The sequence below is a fragment of the Helianthus annuus genome, chromosome 17 (assembly GCF_002127325.2).
Source record: "Helianthus annuus cultivar XRQ/B chromosome 17, HanXRQr2.0-SUNRISE, whole genome shotgun sequence".
Classification (NCBI taxonomy): Eukaryota; Viridiplantae; Streptophyta; class Magnoliopsida; order Asterales; family Asteraceae; genus Helianthus; species Helianthus annuus.
Genome location: NC_035449.2, coordinates 157,266,107 through 157,272,799, shown reverse-complemented (window position 1 = coordinate 157,272,799; position 6,693 = coordinate 157,266,107). Strand labels below are relative to the sequence as shown.

At 36.9% G+C, this 6,693-nt stretch overlaps 1 long non-coding RNA gene across 1 annotated transcript; it reads right to left on the bottom strand.

Moving 5' to 3' along the window:
• Positions 1–3,020: 3,020 nt before the first annotated feature.
• Positions 3,021–4,129, bottom strand: LOC110925767. The gene is made up of 2 exons (XR_002584719.2): positions 3,587–4,129; positions 3,021–3,513 (listed from the first exon to the last, which is right to left on the bottom strand). It is a non-coding gene; the product is annotated as an uncharacterized LOC110925767 (long non-coding RNA).
• Between the last annotated feature and the right edge of the window lie 2,564 nt (positions 4,130–6,693).

Here is a 6,693-nt window from a genome sequence, read left to right as displayed (position 1 = left end):
CCGTTGACGTATAACTTAAGTTTCACGTATACCTGTGCACTAGCATTTCGTTTCGCGTAAAATGTGATGTACTCCGACATCCGTTGACGTAAAATTTGAGTTTCATGTATTCTCGTGCACAAGCGTTTCGTTATACGTAGGCTGCCTGCTCGAGAAGTTAAAATATCATAGACAATATGGATAATAGTGTGTGCCCGAGTTAATATTCGTGGTTCCTACGTGACGACCTTTAATGAACTTCAACATAAATTTCCGAAGGTCTTAAATGCATTTTTCCTAAACTCTCAGAGTTTTGTGTACTGTATGCGACTGTTTTATGTATCGTGTGTAAAACACAACTTTAACATATGTTTGAAAACAAAATCTTGACTGTTTGTTTTTCGGCAACGGTTGGAGACCATATTCGAGTACTAGGCGTTCTGTATGTATTCAATGTTTTAATAATCTAAGTCCCCAGAGAAATATGAGGTTAGAGCCTAGGTATCTCTACAGAGACCTAATTCGCTGTAACCTATAGCTCTGATGCCAATCTGTCACACCCCGAATTTATCAGAGCTGGTGTGACTGGACTGGTATCTTCATTGCACAGCGGAAGCAAATAAGCTAAGATTTCTAGAAATCGAACGCCCACTAAGTACTCGAATCCTCGATGGTTCTCCTATTCCAACTGTGCCTTAACTTTGAAATGCAACCTGAGAAAGAAACATGCGAAAAAGTCAACATAAAGTTGAGCGAGTTCATAGTTTGTTTGTAAAAGATTTGAAATAAATCTTTTGAATAACCGGTTTGTGAAATAATATTGAGAAAACGAATTTAGAAATCGTTCTCTTGCCAAGTTATATGGAAACTTTGTATTTGTAACGCATTATGTTCGTAAAACCATGTATTTGTAAACTCTCGTATTTGTAATGTTCGTATAACCATCAATGCCCACCCTGACTTTGACTCCATGCCCGCATAATCCTATGCTTTGAATTTGTATAAAACATGGTATTTAATTTGTATAAATCAAGTATTTCTGTAAGTATGTATGTCCCTGGTATGTAGCAATAAGGAAAAAGAGATCACCAATGGGTTGCAAAGCCAATGGTATGTGTGAAATGGTGCAGGAAGTACTCAAACCTAGAAAATTTGTACCGGGCTTCCGGCTGGAAGACATAGTCACCTCTATGGGCCGCCCCGGCCTCATGGGTGTGGGCTCGCTACACCCAAATAGATCTATCACTCATGTCCCTCGGTCCTACGATGAGGATTAGTGGCCTTAAGTGTTGTGCCCACCACTCATATGATCTAGTAGTAAACCTTCCTTAAGCTAATCATACCATGTATAAAATGTCTGAAATAATTGTAACATGTATTTTACACCAGCCTCTAAGGCTGAACCTCCCCAGCCTCTAAGGCTGAATCTCCCCAGCCTCTAAGGCCGAACCTCCCCAGCCTCTAAGGCTGAACCTCCCTAGCCTCTAAGGCCAACTCCCCAGTCTCTATATTATCACCCGACGATCCATCCCTAGTCATGAAAATCACTCACATTTCGATAATACGCTTTTGTTTTGTAAAAACAGGTATATTTAGTATAATCCATTCGTAATATGATTTAGAAATATGAGTTTTCGTTCGTTCAAAAGCTTTGTATGTTCTTGCACAACGTGCTTTGTCTAAAAATATGCAGTCTTTGTTTATCAAAAACTTTGTATGTTTCTGAAAAACGTGCATGTCTTTCCACCCCGAAAACATTCATAAAAATGTAAAACCGTAAAAAGGTGGGGTTATGAACTCACCTGGATTGTCTTGTGTGAAGCTAGCTAATTACGACTTCGTGATGTCGTTTCCAAGACTTGACTTGCTAGCGTGCATTCTACAATATTCCTAACACAGAATATCTTATAAGTTTCTAAATAAAAGCGGTAACTAGTCTACGTGTCACCGAGCTCTACCGAATCGTTAGTCGAACGATTCAACGGTAAGTTGATAACTTAATAGTAATGATTAAGTTATACTCGTTAAGTTTCGCCTAATGTCGGTAATAACCAATAAGTCTTGAAAGGACTTTGGTTCTCGAGAGATTTAAAAATAAATAAATATTTATATAAAAATATATAAATATATCGTTGTATTGCGTTAGCCGTCTCGAGTAGTCATACGTGTATAAAAAGAATATTTATATGAAAATATCATATAACAAACTTGCGCCGTATATTAAGTCTCGTATCATATTTATCAAAGGATATGTATAAGCCCCTTCGGTGTTTGAAATAAATATAAAAAGTTATATTTATTTTACAAAGGAATCGTCGAGTTATTGTATTTGAAAATAAATCTATAACTATATTTATTTTTATAAAAGAATTCATGTTGAACGATATTGGAAATAAATATATAAACTATATTTATTTTGGTAAAACGAATTCATGTTGTGCTATAGTTGAATATAAAAACTATATTTAATTTTATAAAGCGGATTCGTGTCGTTTGATATTTGAAATAAATATATATTCTATATCATTTATAAAAAGATTCGAGTTTAAATATAATAACTTTACTTTGTATAATCGTTTGCGTCATCGTCGTTTATGTTTGATGTTCGAAATAAATATATAATTATATTTATTTTTATAAAAGAATTGTCGAGACTTCATAGTTTTAGAATAAATATAATAACTATATTTATTGTCGTAAATAATGTCCGAAGTAACTATAAAAACTATTCTTTTCTTGTTTTCATAAGAGAAATCGAGTCGTTAAACGTTTGAAAATAAATATAAAAATTATTATATTTATTTTGTAAAATACTTGGTGTTATTGACGCATTTGTAAATTATAAAGTGCTGTTGAGAAAATATGCATCCGCGTCTTGTTTTATGTGAGTCGTTTGAATAAAACGTGTTTTCGTCTTACGAGTTTTTTCGAAAAAAAACGGGCAGAGTTTCCTCTGTTTTTGGACGCCCCCGACAACACAAGTTGTCGTTATTTTATCAAGGTTCAACAATATTCAATAACCAATATATATACTTTTCGTAAAAACAACAAAATATAAAGTAAATACTAGTCTGTTCGGTTGGAGCTCGATATCGCGTATTTAACAAAACTACATAAAATAAAACAACGTTATTAGTCGCGACTTAAACATTTACCATCTTTAGTGTCGAAAAGTCGAACGGGTTGACCGGTTGAGTTGACCGAGTCAACCGGGTTGACCCGCTGAGTTGACTCGTTGCGTTGACTGAGTTGATTCGGTTCGACCGAGTCAACAGAAACGAGCCGCCTGACCGAACCACGCGACCCGAACCGTTGATCGAAACCCAAAACATCCAAACCGAGCACACCCGAGAGATATGAGCCAATGACTTGTTGACTGCCTATGACCAAGACTCGAAACCAAAACGTGACAAGACCTGAACCGAAACCCGAAACAATCTGTAGCCCAAAACATAACCACTGCCGCCATCGTCGCTTGTTGTTGCCGGCGTAGCTCCGGTACATACCCCCACCACTGACACCATCAATCCTCTTCTACAGTAATGAACCTCCCAGCATCAATACGTCTGATAAATGAAAGAAATAGGAGAAGAGGGGCTGTTGTTACCGGAAAACTTGTCGAAAAGAAGCAAAATCCTCCGTCGTCACCTCCACTGCCGCTGCTACCGCCGCCGCCTGCAGCGGCGCCGCTCCTACTCTGTCATCCTCTCTCTCTCATCACCTCTCCCTCTCTCGTGTAACGCCGCCGCACCACCACCGGACTGTGGTGGTGGTGGTGGTGATCCGTTTCAATATTCAAAAAAAGGGGGGTTTGCTGCGCCGTCGCTGTTGCCGGAAATCGGCACCACCACCGCCATAGGTGGCGGCGCCGTCACCATCTCCGCCTATTCGTCGCCGGTGATGAATTCCGGTGACCAGACTGTTCGTGAGAGAGAGAGCAGGCGAGCAGGGGGGTGTGGTTGGGTTGGGTCTTGCTTGTTTTTTATTTCTCTGTGTTTGTATGTAATAGAGAGATCGAGAGAGGGAGTAATGTAGAGGGTGTTTGGTAGTGAATTTATGTGGGAGAAATGAGAGTTTTAGAGATTTAGTTAGTAATATATACTAGGGTTTGGTCTGTTTAGATTGTTAGAAGATATGATCTTATTTAGAAATTTTGTGTAGATCTCATGTACAAAAAAAATCTCTTGTAAAGATTCGATGAGATCTTGGATAGATCTTGTGTAGATTTTGCAGATCTTTGTAGAGATTTTCAAGATTTAATTTATTATGTTCAGGTTTAGGCTTGTGGGTTTTGGGCTTGGGCCCAGGGCCCACAAGCCATTCTCATGTGTAAGTGGCCCGTAATTCCTACGAGGCACGTTTTTATAACCGAAATCACCGTAGCTTTGTAAAATAATATTTTAGAGTTAAAAACGTGTAATAATAATGTCGGTATCCGTCGTAGTCGCGTTCGTGCGTTGATAACTGTAATAATCGCGAAAAATTACATCGTTGTCGTCTTTAATCCATTTTTCGATCCGGTTTCGACCACGGATGTAAAAATTTAATTACGAAGCTAAAATATATCGTAAAAATTTAATATTTGTCGGCGTTGCCAGTATCTTGTACGGCATCAGATCGTCGTCGCGTAATATTTAGCAGGTTTCTCTGTAAACCACCGTTCGCGCACTGTAAAGTCGTAAAGACGTTCCTAGGCACTCCAAAGGCCTAATTAAGTTAATTTGCGTCTTAAACACTATTTATTATCGCGTTAATCATCTGTTAATCATGTAATTAGGTGCCGTAAATAACCAGTTGTCACATCTTCTTCCGAACTTGTCCATGAAACAAATTTAGTTTTTGATTTAGAAATTTTCTCATTTTTATGATTTTCTGGTGGAATAAAACCAAGACCTTTCTTTTTGAAATTACCGTTATGGTTTGGTTTCTTTTGAAAACCAGAACCAGAACTATAACCCTTTTTCTTGTTTAAACGTTGTTGAACTCTTGAGGTGTAAGGTTTAGGTTTTTAAGAAAGATTTTCATCTTTTATTTCAGAAATATTAATTTCTGTTAGTTTGAAAACCTTTTTTATCATTTCTGGTTTAACACCTATTATTGGAAACTCTTTATCAGAATATAATTTGTCAGAATCATTCAAAGTATATGCAACTTCGTATGTTTCGTCATTCAAATTGGATTTTGATAACAAAAATTCTTTACTATAAACCCGTTTAATCGACGATTTTGGAATGTTGACTGACGAACTCGAACTTCCAGAGTCAGACTTTGACTCCAACTCCTCATCCTTATCCAACACCTGATCGACCACTTTCTTTATTAACACAGACTCATGATCAGTGTCATACGATGTAAACGTGACGTGTATGTTTTCTGGTAACTCATCAGTTATTTCAGACTTTAACTTTATATTGACTGCCTTTTTGACTTGCTCCTTATTTGGTTTTCTGGGAGAATAACCTTCCCAGATTGGAGGCGGACACTTGTTATAACTGACACTCTGTTTCTTACCAGTATCTTTCTTCTTCATCTTCTCATCTTGAAATGCTTCAAGACCTGCAACAGTTGGATAAATTCGATCAATCAAATAATCAGAACTAGAATAGCTTTGTAGCAAACGTCTGATTCTTTCATTTTCAATCCTTTCTGTCTCCAACTCTTGCTTTAACTTTGCACATTCCTCAATGTAATAATTGATGGCTTTCTGCTTTGACATCATTACATCATTCATCATTGTTAATGCATCCTCTCTTTTAGAATTTGTCTTTTGTAGACCAGTTACCATTCTATTCAATACATCATATGATTCCTTCACATAATTGACATCGAACAGTAACTTTTCTTTCATCTTTTCAAGCTCAACTAACTTTTCATCTTTTTCTTCACACTGCTTGCAAGATTCTAAACACTTTAGACAAGGTTTAGAGACTTCAATTATCTTTTCCACTTCAACAACTTTCTCAACTACAATCACTTTCTCTGCTTCAACTGTCTTCTCAGCGACTTTAACTTCTTCACTTTGTTCAAACTTTTCATTTTGAGCAACACTCTCGCATTTCATCTTCTTATGTTCTTTTGCTGCTCGTCTCTCTTTTAGTTTCTCTAATCGATCTGCAAAATAAAATCGAAAACTTTCATGAGATAAAGAAGCTTTTCCAATGTTTATTTGTGTTTCTTCTTCATCATCACTGTCATCAGATGATGATTGATCAAAAACTGTTGTCTTTTCTTAACTATTATCAGAAGAAACAGGCTCTTCCTCTTGACTTGTCTCATTACTGGCAAACACTTTCATCTATTCCGTCATCAAATCAGGCTCTTGAACTATTTGTGCAGTCAAAGCTACTACCTTTGAATCAGGTGGAATGTATCTGTCCCAACTAAAACCTTCTGCCCAGGGGCAGACCTATTAACAAACATCGGGTTCCCAGGAACCCATTCAGTTTTTATTTTCTAGTGCAAATATATATAATAAACTGAAAAGGAACCCATAAGTAAAATATATTGGGAACCCATTAACAAAAAGCTTTGGTTGTCTACTGGTTAGTCCGCGTTATTATTCCGTTGTCACCCGGGTTCGAATCCCGTTTGAGGCAATTATTAAACTTTTTTTTCCGTTTTTTTATATATATTTTTATTTTTTTTCCTTTAATGTAAAACCCATTTAGGGTTAACAAAACAAACCCATAACAAAAAACAACAGCACCAGCCAGA